The sequence below is a fragment of the Triticum dicoccoides genome, chromosome 3A (genome assembly GCF_002162155.2).
Source record: "Triticum dicoccoides isolate Atlit2015 ecotype Zavitan chromosome 3A, WEW_v2.0, whole genome shotgun sequence".
Taxonomy (NCBI): Eukaryota; Viridiplantae; Streptophyta; class Magnoliopsida; order Poales; family Poaceae; genus Triticum; species Triticum dicoccoides.
The window spans coordinates 151,128,305-151,149,859 of record NC_041384.1 but is presented as its reverse complement, the minus strand read 5'-3'; the positions used below and the strand labels follow the sequence as shown (position 1 = coordinate 151,149,859).

Below are 21,555 nucleotides of genomic sequence, written 5' to 3'. Positions count from 1 at the left end.
AGAGGATGGATTCGCTGAACTGGTCGGCGTTGGCGTGGGAGCCGCAGTCGCCCCACCGCTCCTGCACTGCCACCTGCAGCGCGATCCACTGCCCGAACACCAACCTGATGGCCTCTCCAAGCGTCGGCCTCGCATCGGTGGAGATCGGAGCCATGGCACCGTCGGATGTGGCAATGGTGTCGTGCCTCACTGTTCTGAGAGTGGAGCCCCTCTCTGCTGCTGCTGGTGAAGGAAGACAACGGCGGCTGGTCAACATCATGGGAGGCGTGAAGATTCATCGGCGGCTACGAGGAGAATGGAAGGATTTGCTGCCCCTTCGATGTCCTTAACCTAAACTAAAGCGACGTCGCACACCAGCTAATTGGTGGGCTATTCTTTCACCAACCACTAAATGGGCTGCCTGGCCCAATCAACCAGAGGCCACCAATTTTTCCACCGGAATAGCCTCCCTAGGACACCTGGCCCATTAATTACGGGATTAGATAATCATCTGACAGCCAGCGGCGACCCAAAACACACATCCGACGGCCAGAAACTTGATGGTCTGGGAGGGCAGGGATTGTGCTCAGTTTTAATATATCTAAATGGTATAGGCACACGCAGAAAAGCAACCAAAATAATTGAGGACTGCTTTAGCTTATTAGCTGGTTGGAACTAATGCAAGCAGCCAAACGCACCTCACACCACACTAGACATGACCACAACCTTCAGAAGTTCAGGAGTACCGCGCGCAAAATGCAGCTAAATAAAGATAAGATGTTGTCGCTCCATAATTATCTCTACTATTAAATTAAATTAAATTAATTAAATACATATATATAGTGTTACTATTCATCACCCAGGGTGCAGAATAAGTTGTTCTTCATCCGAGGTAATCTTACGATCATTTCATAATTAAATTACATTTGGAATTCAAATAATTACATTCCTATTGATTCACTACGTAAAATTTGACATAAGAAAATAAAAATATAGGTCATAAAACACGAAAATTTGCAGTTTATGTGTATTTTAGACTATATTTTTACGTTTGTAATTTTACATGACATAAAATATTTTTTACGGCGATTATATATTTTCTTACAGTCTTTTTTGCATCGGAAATAAGACAAAAGTTACGGAACGTAAAATTACGATGCATTGATAATAAAATAGAGGGGGTGAACAATAACTATTCCTCACCCAGGGTGATGAATAGCGCGACCCTATATATATAGTATTATTATTTATCATTCAGGGTGCAGAATAAGTTATTCTTCACCCAAGGTAATCTTACAATCATTTCATAATTAAATTACGTTTGAAATTCAAATAGTTACATTCTTATTGATTCACTATGTAAAATTTGACATAAGAAAATAAAAATATAGGTCATAAGACAAGAAAATTTGCAGGTTATGTGTATTTTAGACTATATTTTTACGTTTGTAATTTTACATAACATAAAATATTTTTTACGGCGATTATATATTTTCTTATGGTCCCTTTTTGCGTCGGAAATAAGACAAAACTTATGAAACGTAAAATTACGTGTATTGATGGTAAAATAGAGGGGGTAAAGAATAATTATTCCTCACCCAGGGTGACGAATAGCGCGACCCTATATATATATATATATATATATATATATATATATATATATATATATATATATGTATATATATCGAACGTCGTGATGGTTCAACCTTGTTCGATCCCTCTCCCTTCGAACAAAAACCATAGCCCGAACTCCCACACGCACGCAGCAGCCCACCAACTCAGCCCACGTACGAAGAATCACCAACTCAGCGCCCGCAAACAAAAAATATTCACCAACTCAGCCCACGTACGAGATCCACAGTTCTACACACGAACGACAAGTCCATGGAACCCCATGATCGCGCCCAGTCAATAAAAAAACAGCTCCGCAACCCACGAACGAGGACGAGGTCCATCGACCAAAAATAAAACTTCTTCGACCCGCCAACGAACGCCAGTTCTTCCTGGCGTATGAGCTCCATCGAGACGCCAATTCTTCCTGGCATACGAGCTCCATCCACACACGAACGCACGCCGCCAAAACAGAAACGCCGCTTCAATCGTCGCCCGGCCACATTGTTCGCACGCGAGCTGTGGGAGTTGCAGCCTTTGCTGATCGCCTCGCATGCCGAACCACAACCAGGGCGTCCAAACACAACCTCCGCTCGACGGCTGTTGCTGCGTCATCTCCAGAGCCTGCCTACCGTCTTCTTCCTCTCCGACGGCAAAGGACGGATATCCACCTTTGTTATGTTTCATGGTGCCCATCACGCCCTAGGTTTGCCATCCTGACCTGTTCAAAACTTCATAATGTTAGTACTCAGATTGCATCTTTAACTTTTACTCCAACTACATTAGCACTTATTCCCCAAAGTTACAAAATCTAATGAGTTATGCCACCTGTTCTGTTCGCACGGTTAAGTTCATATATTGGAGACCCTGTTCCGTAAAGAATATTGCCCTGTTCTGTTTAGGGTTTATAGTATGTCATACCATTTTTGTAATGCAAAAAGACTGCCGGTTTATTTTAGTAAGAAGAACATGTGTTGAAACTGTCAAAAAAATCTACGAATTTCTGAAATTGCAGTATAAGATTAGGTAACCTCAGACCATGTTTACTTTTACATCATGGGAACAAACATGCCTCGCGACAGGAATAGTGATAGAAGGAAATACTTTCATTTAAGCTCACCTCCAGAATCCTGTATAGTCTTTTTCACACCACGTGGAGACAGACATCTTTCTCTCCACTCCTTCCCACCACCTTCATTCTTGTCGCCATGTCTGAGCCCTCTGTAAGTGCATCTAGTGCCACCCCTAGTTGGTTTTGGAGTATTGACGACAAACCTAGTTGAGGGACTAATGTGTTTGTGAGAATTGCAGGATAACACAGGTAGAAGTCCCTCATTGATTCGGTTTTCCTACCAGAGATGACCCCTAAAAATGTATGAAGATATTCACATTGAAGACTATGACAAGAGAAGACACCACATGAAGCCTATGGAGCTCGAAGACTTAGATCTTTCGTAGTTCTCTTTCTTCTGTGTTGAGTCATAGGAACCACCGTACTGTTAAGTGGGGTCCAAGAGAACCAGTCAGAATGACTGAAGTGATGCCTAACCAAAACCTATGTCTTCGAGTGAAGACTATGAGAGCGAATCTTGTCCAGAGTCGGACAAGTCAGCTTTGCTTGCAGCCCAAGTAAAGTTGCCGTGTGAGTTTGAAATCTGACCGTTGGAACACGTGTCAGTTCCTTAGTGACCCAGGGTCATTTCGGACAAATCAGGTCGGGTTGCCAAGTGGCTATAAATAGCCCACCCCCTACAACCATAAACGGTTGGCTGCTCAGATTCAGAGTACGGCTTTTGTCATTTGAGAGCAACCCACCTCGAAGCCTTTGAGAGAGAATTCCTTGCGAGGATAAAGCCCTAACCGCCCAGAGCCAAAGAGAATTAGGCATCACTTAAGTCTTCTTGTTTGTGTGATCTGGAGACTTATTACACTTGAGGACTGTGCATCCTCCAGCCGGTTAGGCGTCGCGTTCTAAGCATCCAAGAGACATTGTGGATTGCCGGTGAACGAAGTCTGTGAAGGTTTGGGAGTCTACCTTGAAGACTTACCAGAGTGATTGGGCGAGGTCTGTGTGACCTTAGCTCAAGGGGAATACGGTGAGGACTGGGTGTCCTGAGCTGCGTGTTCAGGACTGGGTGTCCGGGACTGTGTGTCCTAAGGTTTAAATACCTAGCCGCCCTAACCAGACGTACAGTTGTCACAGCAACTGGAACTGGTCCAACAAATCATTGTCTTCAGCGAGTCACTGGTTTCATCTTCCCTTCCCTTTACTTATTGTTGCTCCTTGTGAATTCATTGTATGTTCGCACTATCTTTTGTCTTCACTGAGTGACTGCGTGTTCTGTGTGGCTTCACAATATCTTCCTACCTGATCCTTACTACATTGTTGCTATTAGTCATTGTGCTTTCACTCTATTGAATAGTTGACTATGGCTTGCCTAGTGTAGTCTACCTTCCGCTGCAGGGTAATAGGTTTATTTCTATCGTTTGTCTTCATAACTTCCACGTTTTGAAGACTTTCATAAAATCGCCTATTCACCCCCCCTCTAGTCGATATAACGCACTTTCAATTGGTATACGAGGTGCTCCCTTGTTATGTGTGATTCGGTTTAACCACCTGGAGTTTTAGCTATGTCGACTGCAGGGATAATTAAAGTCTCTGTTGCGCGCTCCGTCTTTGATGGAACTGAATATCCTACTGGAAGAATAAGATGCGCATGCATCTTGAAGCCATTGACGTCGACCTATGGTATGTCATCAAGAACGACGTTCCCAAGGCTGGAGAAGGTGTCACTGCTGCTGATGTCAAGAAGTTCGTTCAACTGGACTCCACTGCCAAGAATATCATCTGTGGTCATCTGACCAAAGGACAGTATGGCCGTGTGAGTGCTTTGGAAACATCTAAGCTGGTCTGGGACTGGCTCTCCAAGGTCAATGAAGGCGTCTCAACCCAGAGAGATCAGAGAATCAGTGTCCTTCGCAACCTCTTCAACCGCTTCAAGCGAAATGACAATGAGAATGTCCAGCTCACATTTGACCAACTCACTGACATCACAAATGAGCTTCAAGCCCTCGGCGCTACTAAGATCACCAAACATGAAGTCGTGAAGACACTACTGAGATCACTTGATAGTTCGTTTGACACCCTAGCCCTGATGATTCAAGAACATCCTGATTTCAAGACACTCGATCCGTCTGACATACTTGAGAGGCTCAACACACATGAGTTTCAGCTTTCTGAGAAAAGAGATATCTACGGTCCAAACTATGGGCGAACTCGTGCCTTGAAGGCAAAAGTTGTCTGCTCATCTGAAGAAGAATCTGACAGCAGTTCGGGTGATCCTGAAGACATTGGGAGGGAACTTGCTATGCTTGTGAAGAAGTTCGAAAAATTCACCAAGAAGAAAGGTTTCAGAAAGTATTCCCGATCAAGCTCAAGGAATGATGAAGTTTCTACTCACGACTACAAGAAGAAAACATGTCACAAGTGCAAGACACCTGGCCACTTCATCTTTGAGTGTCCACAGTGGGACAATGAGAACAAAAAGAAGAAGAAGAGCAAGGAATATGACTCTGACGACAAGAAGAAGAAGAAATACTCAAAGTCTTCTTCCAAGTCTTCCTCAAAGTCTTCATCACACAAGAAGAGCTCATCTGGCAAGGCATGTGCATTTGTTGGCAAGGAAATGGATTCAGAGGAGGAGTCCGCTTCTGAGGAGGCGGAGGTGGAGTCTGAGGAGGAGTCCGATTCAGGCGTCGCAAGTCTGGCTACAGCATACGTTGCCAAATCCATCTTCAACACTGAAGACAATGACTTCATCACCGACACCGATGCAAATGACAAGGACTACTCCGCTTCTACCTACTGCTTCATGGCACGTGGTGCCAGGTAAACACACGCACTACTCACTATCAAACATCTAGTGACGATGACTCTGATTGTGGTTCAAAACCCAGCTACAAAACACTTGCTAAAATTGCAACTGAACAACAGAAAGCTATGGAACATATTCAAAAACTGTTAGACAGAAGCGATGATCTGTTAGGTGCTAAAATGACTCGATCTGAATCCTTAATTGAAGACATAAAAAATCTTCACATTAAGTATGAGGGACTTGAAAGTCTTCCTGAAACTCTCTCAACAACTCATGAAAAGCTTTCCTATGATTATCTTCAAAGGAAGCAAGATGTTGAGAAATTGAGAGCGGCTCATGAAGATCTTCAAAAGGAAAACGAGTCACTTCGCGCCAAACAGATCAGTTCCGCTCAGGAAGGATTTGAACCACCATGTCTTAAATGCATTGAGCGTGATAATGCTACTTCTGTTTCCGAATGTTCTACTGCTACTACTGTTGCAATATCTTCAACTGTTGATGTGGTAACTAACCCCTCTGCTGAGGATACCACTGCTATTGCTGATGAGAATGCTAGGTTGAAGACATTGCTTGAAACAGGGATGTACAAAAGTCTTAAAGGGCATCAGACACTATGTGGTGTCCTCAAAAGCAGATTCTGAACCGAAACCCGAGGAAAGAGGGTGTTGGGTTCGTAAGGGAAATGAATGCTGATGGCTCTTACTGGAAACCTGAGCAGTACCCCAAAACCACGTGGGTTGCTACAAAGGAACCTTCAGCAGATCCATCCAATCTATCTGGCTTCACTTGTGCTAACCCCATTATCATTGATGAATCCCTTGATGCAAACTATAAACTGTTTGTGTGCCAAATATATGTGGATGACATTATCTTCGGCTGCACCAGTCAGAAGTACAGTGAAGAGTTTGGATATATGATGCAAGAGAAATATCAAATGTCTATGATGGGAGAGCTGAAGTTCTTTCTCGGTCTTCAAACACGACAGCAACGCAACGGCATCTTCATATCTCAAGAGAAGTATCTCAAAGATTGCCTGAAGAAGTTCGGTATGCAAGACTGCAAAGGCTTCACGACGCCAATGCCAGCCAAGCATCATCTAGGTCCTGACGACAATGGTAAAGAGTTTGATCAAAAGGTATACCGCTCCATGATTGGTTCTTTACTTTATCTATGTGCATCTAGGCCAGATATTATGTTTAGTGTTTGCATGTGTGCTCGATTTCAAGCGGCACCAAAGGAGTCGCATCACTTAGCTGTGAAGCGAATTCTTCGATATTTGGCTCACACCCCAACTCTAGGATTATGGTATCCAAAGGGCTCACAGTTTGATCTGGTTGGATTCTCGGATGCTGATTATGCTGGTGACAAAGTTGATCGCAAGTCTACATCAGGCACATGTCACTTTCTGGGACGATCACTTGTATGTTGGTCTTCAAAGAAGCAGAACTGTGTATCTCTCTCCACTGCTGAATCTGAATACAATGCTGCTGGATCTTGCTGCGCTCAGCTTCTGTGGATGAAGCAAACACTCAAAGACTATGGCATTCATCTGAAGCAAGTGCCACTCTACTGCAACAACGAAAGCGCCATCAAGATTGCCAACAACCCAGTTCAGCACTCGAAGACAAAGCACATTGAAATTCGTCATCACTTTCTCAGAGATCATGTTGTGAAGGAAGATATTGGTATCATACACGTCAACACTGAAGAGCAATTGGCAGATATCTTCACCAAGCCCTTGGATGAGAAGAGATTTTGCAAGTTACGGTGTGAGCTAAATATCCTGGAATCCTCAAATGTCCTGTGATCAGGCACACATCCTAACCCTTATGCATATTGATGACTTAGATGTGCAACACACTAAGTAAAGTATATCTTCAATCAATGAAGACATACATTCTAAGTGTGAATACATTAATGTGGAATTTGACTTCGGAGCGCCACGATAATTGTGTGCCGTGTCTGGGTCTAATACTTCCTATACGGTGGGTAACGCCACCACCAAATGTTCTATTTTTGAAGTGTTTCACTCATGGCGTTACCTTGCTATGTCTTCACATTTGGTTTGGCTTCAATCTCAACATGTCTTCATGATTATCTTCACTATGTTGATTATATATATATATATATATATATATACTAGTGTTCTGTCCTCTATAGCATTCACTTATAGCTATGTCTTCTTGTTGAATCTTTTGAACTAAGTGAATGTGATCGGATCCTAACCTCTCTATGCTATCTATCTCAAACTCTATCTCTCCAAATCATATGCATTCTATTGAAACTGTCGAATGTCTTCTCTGTGTCCTTGTCAGCAGAAGATACAAAGACAAACCTTAAGTCCACTTTCAATGCTCATTCCTCCACATGAAACCCGGAGAAGTAGGAACGACCACCCGACAATCCAGGCGTGCGTGGGACGTGGAACAAACCCCAAAATTCTGCATGATGGCCACGTGTTCCTTAGATGCGAATCGCCAGGGGCACCTGTGTAATAACGCAGTGCCGCCTCTGTACCTATAAATACACACTTCACGACGGTCATTATCTCTTCTTCCACTCTCGCACGAACCCTAGCGCCACCGCTAGCCCTCGACGACGCCGGCGACGAAGCGCTTCGCTGCCGCAACCTCTTCGACGCCGTCTTCACGCCGACCGCGGACATCGTCCTCTCCGGCGTCGCCGTAGGTGTCCTCCGTCGCCAAGTTAGGGCACGGAAGATCAAACTGCTCGGCCTCATCTTCCACTCCGTCTAGCAGTTCTTAGTGTGGTAAATAAAACTTCCTTTTTACGGCACCGTTGATCCTATGGCTTTGTCACTTTCTACCACAAGCAGTTTCTATTCACACAAGTTAGATCTCTCTCATACTACATCTCCTAACATGCCTAGTATATTCACTTATGCTTCACAAAGTAGTTAGATTCCTCACTTGTACTGATCTCTGGATTCGTACAAATCTGGAACCAACTCCTTATCTATGAGTGAATGTCTTCGCACGATGAGGTCAATGTCTTCCAAACTGATTTATATTCAAAATCTTCTGAGAATGCATATGACCTCTTCCCTTTCCCTCGCACCTTAATGCTGTCACAGGTACATGTCCGTGGGAGAATCCCTTGGTTCTCATAGTCTGCATTCATTTGCAGAATTCTTACAGCATCATATAAATTCTCCCGAAGCAAGTTCTTGTTTGTCCAGCAAGCGAAAATCTTTGAAGCCATTGAACATGTTGAAGCCTTTCAGTTTAAAGTTCATGGCTTCAGAGAAATCATCAAGGAAGGGTGGCAGAAAGCGTCGTGGAGAAACATCTAGAGATCTGCCAGATGACCTCTCAGAACTATACAAGACAGATCCTGAAGAGGATTACAATCAGCGCAAGACCCGAATCCAATGGATTCGAAGATATTGGGAAGAACAATGGTTCAAATACCGATTTGTAACCCAGGTCCAGAGATGAAGCCATTGAACAAGTCTTCTATCCCTGCATGGTCCATGGGCCACAGCCTGTTGATGCACACCCATCGTCACTACTATGGTGTCGTGATGACATTCTGTTCAAGCGCAACTTCCAGTTTGCCCAGAACTCAGCGAAGCAAAATAAGAAGACATTAGGACTAGACTTCAACCCTGGTCCCTCAGCTCTAAGGGCTGATGGCACACGAGATGCAGAACCCAATGTCGTCGGTCCTTTCTACAACCTTGAAGGCCTCATCACCCATATCTTGGTTCAAGGGACTGCAGTGAATGAGCCTGTAGCTGACGCTGAATCAGATGAAGCGCCTGCAGCACCGAAGCCAAAGAAGTAGCCAAAAGCTTCAAAGCCTGCCTCTGCTCCAAAACTCTCACGAGCAAAGCCACTGGCAACTGCACCTCCTGAAGACAGTGTGCAGTCTGAAGATTTGTCCCGCATCTCCAAGCCCCAGAAGGTCAAGATGCCTCTGCCACACACCGGCCAAGAGCTAACAGCTGCTGCCATTCTGCGCAATGATGCCATTGATCTGTCAAGTGATGAAGATCTTGCAGATGACGCTCTTGAGCAACTCATCAAGAGCAAAGAAGAAGCAGAAATCTTCAATGATCTGCCTTTCTTTGATGTAACAATCACCCACAACTTCATTGATGAATGGTTTGACACGCCAAACATCAGCTTCGACGATCTCCAACTACCCATTGGCCTCAGTGTCGCCTTCCATGGCGCCATTGCTTCAGAGTTAGCTATCGCCCAGCGCATTGTTGAACTGAAGCAGAAGATTGACTTTGAGAAATCTCAGTTCAAGAAGCATATGGCCAAGCTCAGCATGCAAGACGTGAAGAATTTCAAGATTATGCTGCACGAGCTCAAGGAAGCCTTTCTAAAGAAACATGCAGAAGCTCGGGGTTCTCGTGAGCGCATGAAGGTCCTGGCTGATAGGTGTGTGCAAGCCTACAATGAGGCTGAGAAGCGCAAGGCCCTTGGGCGTCCTGGCATCGACCCCAGGGTGGCTGCCAAGAAGCAGAAGAAGCCTGCTATGGCTGAACCTGAAGCACCAAGGCAGGAGGCAGATCCCCTTGTCTTCCCAACTAGCATGACTGGCCCGAAGCCAAAGGTCAGGTCAACCGCTTCAGAACTGAAGAAGACCAGGACTGCTGAGGCTGAAGCAAGGAAGAGAAAACATCCTGAAGCCTCTGCTACTGCCCCCGCCAAGAAAAAAAGAATGACCAAGAAGGAATGGGCTGCTCCCACAGAGCCCTTGATAGTTGAACCCATTTCCATGGTTCACCCCGACGCCGATCCACAAGAACGTCAACCGACTGTCCATGAGCCTGCTTTCACAGAGGCTCATGAAGCTGAAGACTTTCCAACAGTTGATCCCATCGCTGCTGAAGACATTGATCATCATGACCATGTTGAAGATGATGCAGCCCTTCCTCAGCTAGAACACCAATAGGTATCATCGCCTGTGCTAACGCACAGCGAACTCATCAGCATTGGTCGTCCACTGACGCCAATTGCACAGGATGCTTCATGGGCGGATCGCCCACAAGAGAATGAAGACCTTGAGGCCCAGCCAACAGCAACTCCACAGGCGTCACCCGCATTGCGCAGGCTTCGCAAAGGTCCAAGGCCTCAAGTCTCTGCTGAAGACAATCCGGCTGCATCAGCTGCGAAAGAAGAAGTCCCACAAGTTGCCACTCCCCTGTCCCACCAAGAAGCACTTCTCGAGGAGAACGTGATCATGACCGATCCTCCTGCTCGTCAAGTGGAGGTTGAACATCTTGAGGCTGCCACCACCAACACCACTGAAGCCACTGACGCTGTCATGGCTGAAGCTAATGTGGATTCCTCACCAACAAAAGCACCAGAAGTCAGCGAAGCCACTGATCCCGACACTTCTGTTCCTGAGTCTGCTGCCGGTCCCCAGTTCGACTATCATGTTGAGCACAGGCCTCAGGTACAGAAGCCAATCCCAAGATTGCCAAGGTTCCCAGATCCTGCATCAGCACCTGGATCCTTCAATATCAATGGTTTCAGAGCAGACGGCACATTCTTCAACAGCTCCAGGAACCCCTACTCCAGGGAAAGAATATCATCTGATCGGTTCTGGAGTTATCCGCAGTGAAGCTATTACTCATGCGTTCTTTACAACCAAGGTCGCATCTTCCCACACAAGCGCCTTGACATTGAAGCAATAGCTGGTCTGCACTGTCTGGAAGAAGCTCTGGATTGCTTCAAAGAGGTTGGACTGCTGCTGTTCGCCACTGACCAAGAGCATTGGAATGAAGAGTTGCTGCTCCAATTCTATGCCACACTTCACATCCGCGGGTATAGCAGAGATCCGAAGACTTGGGTCCTGGAGTGGATGACAGGAAACGTTCATCACGAAGCCAAAGCCTTTGACATCATTGAGCTCACTGGTTTGCCCACTCCTGGTGATCTCTACGAGCATGGCTATCAGCTTCATAGTGAAGCTATTGAGAGCATCTTTCAGAAGACTGAACCTAATATGAGTCAGATGCTCAGTATGATGAAGCCATTGCCCCAAGATGTTGCTTATCCCACGGAGTTCTTCGTTGAAGACCTTGAGTATCTGCCAAGAACCATTTATCACATCATAAGGCGAACTCTCTGGCCAATCAAAGGACATTCTCCCCATGCCAAGCTGGAAGGTGCAATGAAGACTTTGGTCTTCTACATTCTTCATGGAAAATGCTTCAATAACAGGATTTCTTCATTCGCCAACTTGCTGCATCTGGCTCTGATCTGTTTGGTTTGAAGTTCTACGCCCCTTGGGTGATGCGGCTGATCAAACTTCACTCCGCTATCTCATATCAGCCCTCGGCCCGCAACCATCAGATCTTTTTGCCTGATGTGGATATGTCTATTGAAGCCATCTATCCTGAGCCTACCAAGGAACCTCTCAGTCTTCAGAATGCAGAGCATTAAAGTTTCACTCAGAACGTTGAAGGCGTGAAAGCCGTAACTCGTGTGTATCCTTTGGCTGGCACTACACGTGCACCGCATCCTGCTCTCACTGAAGCCACTAACAGTACAACTGCTCCACGACCCAAGAAGCGCACTCGTGTTCTCAATGACCGAGAGCTTCTTGTGGCTCTTCATCAGAAACAGGATAGGCATCATGACTGGCTGAAGCGTCATATGCAAAGCCTCTTGGTGGATGTTAATCGCATTCGCAATCTTGCCACCAAGAATGCTTTTGTTGCCCATGAAACCTCTCGCCGCACATGAAAGGGTTAATGCTGATGTGTTCTGAAGATGATCTTCAAGAGGATGGCTTCACTGAGCAATTCAAGTTTGACTCCACACCTCCTCGAAGGGCAGTGCTGCGACGAACTCCATCCCTTGAAGACTCTGAGTTCTCTTCCTCTGCTGCAACTGTGAATGCCAGAGTGATCGAGGATGAAGACGATGCTACTTCACCGCCACCTCCTTCAGCATGCTTCGACTCTGCTCCAAGCTCTTCAGCACCGCCAAACACCACCAATGACCCTGCTGCTTCACCTACTCCTCATGGGAACGAGTAGATGCTCTATGTCTTCAAACCTTTTTGGTCCTTACTGACAAAAGGGGGAGAAGCATATGAGGTTGATAGTCTTCAAGCGGGTCCATATGGGCGGGTGTTTTATATTTTGCTTCGTGCTTACAACTCTTGTTTTGCTACATTTAGTTCTTTGAGTTGTAACACTTAAACTCGATGGTCGTCTGCTACTTATCTGCCACCTTGTGTTGCGATGATAAATTCCGCATGTGCGACGATAAATTCCGCACTTATCATTCTGCAGACGTCCATTTTCCATTATGCATGTCATTATCTTCATATACTTTCACATGCATAGTGGATTGTCATCATAAGTTGAAGTGGATCTCCACAAGTACAACCTGCCATGTGCATTTGCATTCCAAAAGCAAATTACTTATATGCACATCTTCAGGGGGAGCCCTTGCAACTTATGAAGACAATTCCTTATCCTTTACAATTTCACGGATTATATTCCCCGTTGAAAACTTCAACTAGTTTGTCATCAATCACCAAAAAGGGGGAGATTGTAAGTGCATCTAGTGCCACCCCTAGTTGGTTTTGGAGTATTGACGACAAACCTAGTTGAGGGACTAATGTGTTTGTGAGAATTGCAGGATAACATAGGTAGAAGTCCCTCATTGATTCGGTTTTCCTACCAGAGATGACCCCTAAAAATGTATGGAGACATTAAAGTCAAAGGTGGTATATGAAGATATTCACATTGAAGACTATGACAAGAGAAGACACCACATGAAGCCTATGGAGCTCGAAGACTTAGATCTTTCGTAGTTCTCTTTCTTCTGTGTTGAGTCATAGGAACCACCGTACTGTTAAGTGGGGTCCAAGAGAACCAGTCGGAATGACTGAAGTGATGCCTAACCAAAACATATGTCTTCGAGTGAAGACTATGAGAGCGAATCTTGTCCAGAGTCGGACAAGTCAGCTTTGCTTGCAGCCCAAGTAAAGTTGCCATGTGAGTTTGAAATCTGACCGTTGGAATACGTGTCAGTTCCTTAGTGACCCAGGGTCATTTCGGACAAATCAGGTCGGGTTGCCAAGTGGCTATAAATAGCCCACCCCCTACAACCATAAACGGTTGGCTGCTCAGACTCAGAGTACGGCTTTTGTCGTTTGAGAGCAACCCACCTCGAAGCCTTTGAGAGAGAATTCCTTGCGAGGATAAAGCCCTAACCACCCAGAGCCAAAGAGAATTAGGCATCACTTAAGTCTTCTTGTCTGTGTGATCTGAAGACTTATTACACTTGAGGACTGTGCATCCTCCAGCCGGTTAGGCGTCGCGTTCTGAGGATCCAAGAGACATTGTGGATTGCCGGTGAACGAAGTCTGTGAAGGTTTGGGAGTCTACCTTGAATACTTACCAGAGTGATTGGGCGAGGTCTGTGTGACCTTAGCTCAAGGGGAATACGGTGAGGACTGGGTGTCCTGAGCCGTGTGTTCAGGACTGGGTGTCCGGGACTGTGTGTCCTAAGGTTTAAATACCTAGCCGCCCTAACCAGACGTACAGTTGTCACAGCAACTGGAACTGGTCCAACAAATCATTGTCTTCAGCGAGTCACTGGTTTCATCTTCCCTTCCCTTTACTTACTGTTGCTCCTTGTGAAGTCATTGTATGTTCGCACTATCTTTTGTCTTCACTGAGTAACTGCGTGTTCTGTGTGGCTTCACAATATCTTCCTACCTGATCCTTACTACATAGCTGCTATTAGTCATTGTGCTTTCACTCTATTGAATACTTGACTATGGCTTGCCTAGTGTAGTCTACCTTCCGCTGCAGGGTAATAGGTTTATTTCTATCGTTTGTCTTCATAACTTCCACGTTTTGAAGACTTTCATAAAAATTGCCTATTCACCCCCCCCCCCCCTCTAGTCGATATAACGCACTTTCACCCTCTTTTCAAAAAATTGAACTTCTACAAAATCTTGCACTTTATAAAGTGAAATATACAAACTTCAGCCGTCAACATATAATAGCACAATCATTTTACTTTGGAAGAAAACCATATGCGAAGAACATGTCTATGAAAATGAACAAGTGAGTCCTAAAAGCCTGTTAAATGAGTCACCAGAGGTCATATCATTTTTGTAATTCAATTCATATCATTTTTTAACGCAAAAATACTGCAGGTTTATTTAAGCTTCTATAGGACAGAAAGATGTCACAGGACAGAGAGCATCTCTATGATAAAGGAAAAAAAGGTATGTGTATGCCAATCACATGTCTGCACATAAGGTATTCAATAAGCTTCACAACTTGACTTACATTAATCTTATCAGTTGTCGAATATGAGAGGACACCCAGATCACAACTCACCAATACACACCGACCACCATCTGGTTTTTTCATACGCGAACAAACAGGCACTACTAACTACAGCGTTTCGTCTTCCAATGATGATGACAATGTGCCCACGCAACTTCCTATGATGATTCCTATAGCCGGCAATCTCAAGTCCTTTCAGCCAGTGCCGCATGTGGAAACATCAATCAGTATCGCCCTTACACACGACTTTTTTTCAGTTTGCATTTATACATTTGTTAAAACAAAATGGTTCTTCAGGAAATCATTCTCGTGAAGGCACTTACTATGATCACCATGCATCACTTCGAGGAACAGAGAGAACCATTGATCATAATATTGGTTCAGACATAGCACTTGGACTCGACACTGAAGACACTGTCCCTGAGCACATTGCTTCAAATGATATCATTAAATCAGATAGAAAACAGAAAAGGCGAGACCAATATATAGCACGGCGAAATAGATTAACACCTGAACAGAAGGATGAAATCAATGCACGTCGCAGAGAAGCTAGGAAAAAAATAGAGGAGGCGAGGACTGCCCGTCAAAGAGAAGCCAGGCAACGAATTGTTAAACATATGTTGTTACAAAAAGTTGTGGGCTCCTTTGTATAGCTTGCGCCACAAATATAGGAGATAGAGATAGGTTTTTCTTATATGTTTAAACTTCCTTATCTCTTCTTCTCTATCTCCTCCTGTAACTCCTTTCGGTTGGCAATCTCCACCTAACCTGTAACCCTCTCGATCTCCTACGATCGCCCTATCAATATATACATGCGGGCTCTCATGTATGAGGGTTGAGACGCTTGCATAATTCCTACATGGTATACAGAGCAGGCTCTTCCATCACATCTAGTTAGCCCTTCTTCAACCTTCCATCCATCCCCTCTCCACCATGTCTTCCTCTATCGCACCCATCCAATCTAGCCTCAACTACAACACCTCCGAGCCGCTTACCTGGACGAACTATGTTCTCTGGAAAGCACAAGCAAGGTCCCAAATAATGGGCGCCGACTTGTATGGCTACATCGACCAAACCATCGAGGAGCCTCCCAAGATTATCACCTCCAAAGATAAAGACGACAAGGATCAGGTGATATCAAACCCTGCCTATGCCCCCTGGCTTGTTCAGGATCAACAAATCGTTGCATATCTTCTTTGCAATCTGTCCAAGGAAGGCCCCGTTCAAGTTGCATCGCTTGAGACGTCGCATGCCATATGGACAGCCTTGGCCACCATGTTTTCTGCTATCTCGCTGTCCAGGGCCAACAATCTTCGCGCCGCACTCACCAACACCCAGAAGGGTTCCCTCTCCGCGTGTCATGTCCACATGCACACCAACAGAATGGTTCCGCCGAACGTAAACATCGACATATTGTTGAAGTAGGCTTAGCTATTTTAGCTTTTGCCTCTATGCCACTAAAATTTTGGGACAAAGCATTTCTTACTGTCATACATCTCATTAACATGTGGCCGAGTCGCACTATATCCAATGAAACTCCCACTGAACGTTTACTCAATGTCACACCAGATTACACCACCCTTCAAGTTTTTGGATGTGCCTGTTGGCCAAACCTTCGTCCCTATAACACTCGCAAGCTTAGCTTTCGTTCTAAGCAATGTGTCTTCCTTGGGTACAGTGCTCAACACAAGGGTGTAAAGTGCCTTGATGTCTCCACTGGACGTGTCTACATCTCCAGAGATGTTCTCTTTGATGAAACCCAGTTTCCTTTCGCAAAACTCCATCCTAATGTCGGCGCACTTCTCAGGAAGGAAATTCTTCTCCTTCCTTCTCATCTCTCTGGTGTTCCTTGTGTAGGTAATGATAATTGTACTGATCAAGTTTTGACTAATATACCTCCTGTTGTACCTGAGTTTCTTGTTTCAGCAAGCAACAGAGAAGAAAATGGAGCAGAAAACAGTTTTTTTGGTGACCCCGTGACGGACACAAGCGATCAAGGAGGATCTCCTTCGGGATCGGTGCGCCTGCATGCGTCACGTCAGGTCCGACCGTATCTCCCTCGGGATCGGTGGCCCGCCAGACGGCTCAGGACGACCCACCATCTCCGCCTCCGTGCCATTCTTCCCCCACCACGTCGCGGCGCACTACCGAGCCGCCCACCCAATCCACTATGCGCCAATCAGGGGTGGGGGACCAGCCGACCGCACGGTTCGCGCCAGTCCCGCACGTCTACACCAGGCGGCCCACGCCATCTTGTGACGCCGTGTTGGCTGGGCCAGGCACGGGATCCGCACCGGATCTGCCTCGTGCGCCCCACTCGCAGGATCCTCTGCGGCCTCCCCTACGTCGTCCTCAACTATTTCCGCCATAGAGGATCTGGTCTCTGCTCCATCAGGATCTGGTGACTCTCCTGTGCAGCAGGCTGCAGCTCCGTCCGGATCTTCTACGCCTGCACCAACAGCTGCTCACACACGTATTCAGGATGGAACTATTCAACCTATTAATTATAAAACTAAATATGGCTTAGTTCTTTCCCCTGTTTCCACAGGTGAACCCCGCACTGTTAATGAGGCTCTCGCCGATCCAAAGTGGAAACAAGCTATGGATGAGGTATTTCATGCCCTTCAGAGAAACCACACGTGGCATCTTGTTCCTTATCGAGCAGGACAAAATGTGATTGACTGCAAGTGGGTCTATCGCATCAAACGCAGGTCAGATGGTACTATTGATCGCTATAAGGCCAGACTTGTTGCAAAGGGGTTTAAGCAGAGGTATGGACTAAACTATGAGGATACTTTCAATCCCGTTGTTAAAGCTGCCACTATTCACCTTGTCGTGTCCATTGTTGTGTCCAGAGGCTGGTGTCTCCGTCAACTAGATGTGCAGAATGCGTTCCTTCATGGCGTTCTGGAAGAGGAAGTCTATATGAAGCAACCTCCTGGGTTTGAGGATAACAACAAACCATATCACATCTGCAAGCTTGACAAATCATTGTATGGATTGAAACAAGCACCCCGAGCATGGTACTCTCGCTTGAGCTCCAAGTTACAAACACTTGGTTTTATTCCTTCCAAATATGATACATCCTTGTTCATTTACAATAAGGCACACATCATTATCTTTGTGCTTATTTATGTGGATGATATCATTGTCACAAGTTCCTCCAATAAGGCCGTAACAGCTCTTTTGCAAGATTTGCACTCAGATTTTGCTCTCAAGGATTTAGGTGATCTTCACTTCTTTCTTGGTATTGAGGTCAAACGAAACACAGAAGGTGGTCTTCATCTGTCTCAGGAAAAATATGCAACTGATCTTTTGAGCAAGGCTGGGTTGCAAGGTTGTAAACCATCTCCAACACCGCTTTCCAGCTCAGAAAAATTATCTCTTGCTGAGGGTGTTCTCTTGAATCAAGAGGATGGTACATCAGTATGATTGTCACCATTATAGAGTACTGAATTTTATGTCAGGTTACCTTGCGTAAATCTGTATGATTCTGCCATTGTGTTTTGCTTTGTTGAAATGCATTGTGGGTGTGTACAATTCAAAATTTGGTCAGGATTGGCAGATCGAACCGGAAGAGGAAGCTAGCCTCCTTGACCATAGTTCTTTTCCTTCTTGGAAGTTTCAAGACACTCAGGCACATTCACCGAGAACACGTGAGTCACAATGTTAAGGTGTTAACCATCTTCTAGAGTAGACTATAACTATACACAATGTTAAGGCCATGCTCCTGCCTTTGCCTGATTGAGGCGTAAGTGATTTCTTTGATCCGACTGATGCTCACGCCATGCATTTTTAATAGGAACGGCTAAAATGGTTTAAAGAATAACTATTAGAAGACACTTTGCCTGTTTTACTAAAACCAAGTTTTACTAATTATGTCCCTAAAAATATATAATTTTTGTTACGCTAACAAATTTCAGGTGGTTAGCCCTTTAAACGAGTTTATGGGAAACAGAATTGGCAAAAACTCCGTATCCAATCCAAACAACCCCAAGAAAGGTTTAATCCTATCTCACTAAATAAACAACCTAATCCTAACCGTATACCGATACTACTCATCTAGCTAGCCTTATACTGCAAGCACAAGTTAATTTTACTCCTCCCTAATTAACAGTACTCCTGAATGACAGATATAACTACTCCTGAATGACCAATTCTACTGGAGGGGTACTCCTTAACTGAAAAGATTTAAGTTAATTAAAGGAAAAGGCTTCAATTTATTTTTATTAACAAAAAATGTTTTAGTTAATTTGAGTTAACACAAAAGGTTTCAGTTAATTACTACTGGAGGAGTAAATTAAAAGGTTTAAGTTAATTAAAGGAAAATGTTTGAATTTATTTTAATTAATAAAAAAATGTTTCAGTCAAAGTTACAGTTAAAGAAGATAAGAGAATGCTCCTACTGTACTGAAAAAGAAGAGAGGGAGAGAGGACACTACTGCACTTGCTACAGAGTCTGTAGGGGGAACTACTCAAGCAGTGCACTGCATTGCAAGCAGTGCAAGGTCGCAAAATTGCAAGCTACTGCTGCTGTAAGCAAATTCTGTTAAAGCAAGTTATTTCTACTGGAATTTAAAGCAAGCACAGCTTGCACAATTCACAATAAAAAGGCAGGGTAAGGAAAGTGTAATGGTGGATGACTGAGTGATGCTAACAAATCAAAAAATGGACAATTTGCATAGGTTGTAAACAATTATCCCTCTGAATGAACGAATGAATGAAGCTCGCGATTGATTGCAAGAACAATTCCATGAATGATCTTAGCTGAATTTGACTGAATTGTCTTACCTGAATTTGACTGAATTATTCAGTCCATGGATGATCCAGTAACAATCGTAACAAAATCCTTAACTGAATTTGACTGAATTATGCACAAACATTATTCAGTCCATGCTAAAGTTTGAGATTTCTACAATTTTATCTTGACTGAATTATGCATCAGTAAGTTGCAGCAAGCATAACATGGTGCATAGCAGAGCATAACATGGAGTACCTTCCATGGCGACCCAGGAAGAAGCAGAGTTGGAGATGCATGTCCATGTCCATCCGGGAAGTGGCGCCTCCTGCCTATTTCCTTGGCCATTGTACTATTTTCCGGCGGGGGTGTAGGTGGAGGTGGAGGACGGGGGCGTAGGCGGAGGTGGAAGACAGCCGTCAGGATACTCCCTTTCTCCTCTCCTCGCTGCTGTAGTTGGTGGCCCTTCCATGGCGTTGCCCTGGTCATGGAGACCGGGGTCAGAGAGGGAGGGAGAAGAGACGGGGGTGGGTCAGAGAGAGAGAAGAGGAGGGATTCGTACCCATGGACCCATGGCTCCCTGAGCTCGCTGGCTAGGGATTCGGCTCCTCCGCCGCTGCGGCTGCGTGGTCGTGGAGGAGGATGGCGCTGTGAGGTGAAGAAGAAAGCCCCGATCCGCTGCTCCACATCAAGCGTCGCCGCGAAGCCGGCGTGGACGCACGTGGATCCAGCCTCCGCCGCCCAGAAGCTCGTCGTCGGCGCCTAAAAAGTCAAGCTTTTGACCTACGGTACGGGGTGCGCGATGGGAGGAAACGAGGTGCTTGGTGGTGGAGAGAAAGTGAGTCGAGGAGAGGCCGGTGACGGCGGCGAGGAGAGGCCGGCGACGACGTGGATCTAGAGGGGAGCAATAAGGGGTGGGTGAGAGGAGGATGAGATAGTGAGCTCGAGTGTGTGAGAGCAGTGGTGGGAGGGTATTTCTGGAAAGTGAAAAGTATTGGTAGCGTGAAGGGAAAAGGGCTAAGCGGTGAGGAGAGAGTGAGACTGGCCTCCTTTGGTTTGGAGGAATTTTGTAGGATTTTCATAGGATAGGATTTCTATAGGAAAAATTCCTTTAGAGCTCTTTGGTTTGTAGGAATGAAATCCTATTCCTATGGAGGAATTCTTCCTATCCTCCACATTTCATAGGAAAATAAACATTAGCCTAGACTCAATGGAAAAAATCCTATGGTGTGAATCAAAGGGCATCTCATTTTCTATTCCTATGCATAGGATTTGAGATGCATGTCATCTCATTTCCTATGACTTTCCTATTCCTATGATTTTTCAATCCTATGAACCAAAGGAGGCCTGAGAGTTTTTTTCAAGAATACGCCAATGACGTACCTTAACTTTATAGAAGACAGAAAGTTTAATTACAAGAAAGAGTGAGACTAAGAGTCACAACTGCACTTCCTTGGTTCCTAAATACGAAGTATAAATCATTTTAGAGATTTCAATAAAGGACTACATACGGAGAGCGGACGTCCTGAACGCAGCGGCATCTGGACGCTGCAATCTGACCACACGCTTTTCTCCCAGCGATCTGCGCATGGTCGGGCGTTAATTGGCATTACGAGTAAAATACCAGTCATAGGTCTGCAGGGTACCTGACTTGGCAGACGAAGCAGGTCCATAAAAAGGTTGACACGGTTTGAGATATTCTAATTACTAGTTGAGTGCCCGTGCGTTGCTATGGAACAATAAATTTATGTTACTCACCATTATTGCTAGCCGCTGACTCTGATTCAACCTTGTTAGTTGTCTCGCCACCATCGTTATAAATCCCTTGTCCCTCATCGTCGTCAACCAACGGAGGAGGGGTTTTCTGTCGCCCTATCAACCCCTCCACTAAAAGTGTTCATCGCATAAAATGTCGCATTATACTTTCTTGTCCTATACAATGTACCACTAAAACAAAATATATGTGCCTCATACTTGAATTTCAGCTAAACATGAACGAGTCAATATAAATTTATATCCTCATGCTCTTGATCAAAACTCATACAAGTTGA

At 45.0% G+C, this 21,555-nt stretch overlaps 1 long non-coding RNA gene across 2 annotated transcripts; it reads right to left on the bottom strand.

Moving 5' to 3' along the window:
* Nucleotides 1-1,686: 1,686 nt before the first annotated feature.
* Nucleotides 1,687-20,455, bottom strand: LOC119267664. Of its 2 annotated transcripts, XR_005132542.1 has the most exons (3): nucleotides 20,067-20,455; nucleotides 19,763-19,985; nucleotides 1,687-2,311 (listed from the first exon to the last, which is right to left on the bottom strand). It is a non-coding gene; the product is annotated as an uncharacterized LOC119267664 (long non-coding RNA). The 2 variants fall into 2 exon arrangements; XR_005132541.1 differs by lacking the exon at nucleotides 1,687-2,311 and having other exon boundaries at nucleotides 19,611-19,985.
* Between the last annotated feature and the right edge of the window lie 1,100 nt (nucleotides 20,456-21,555).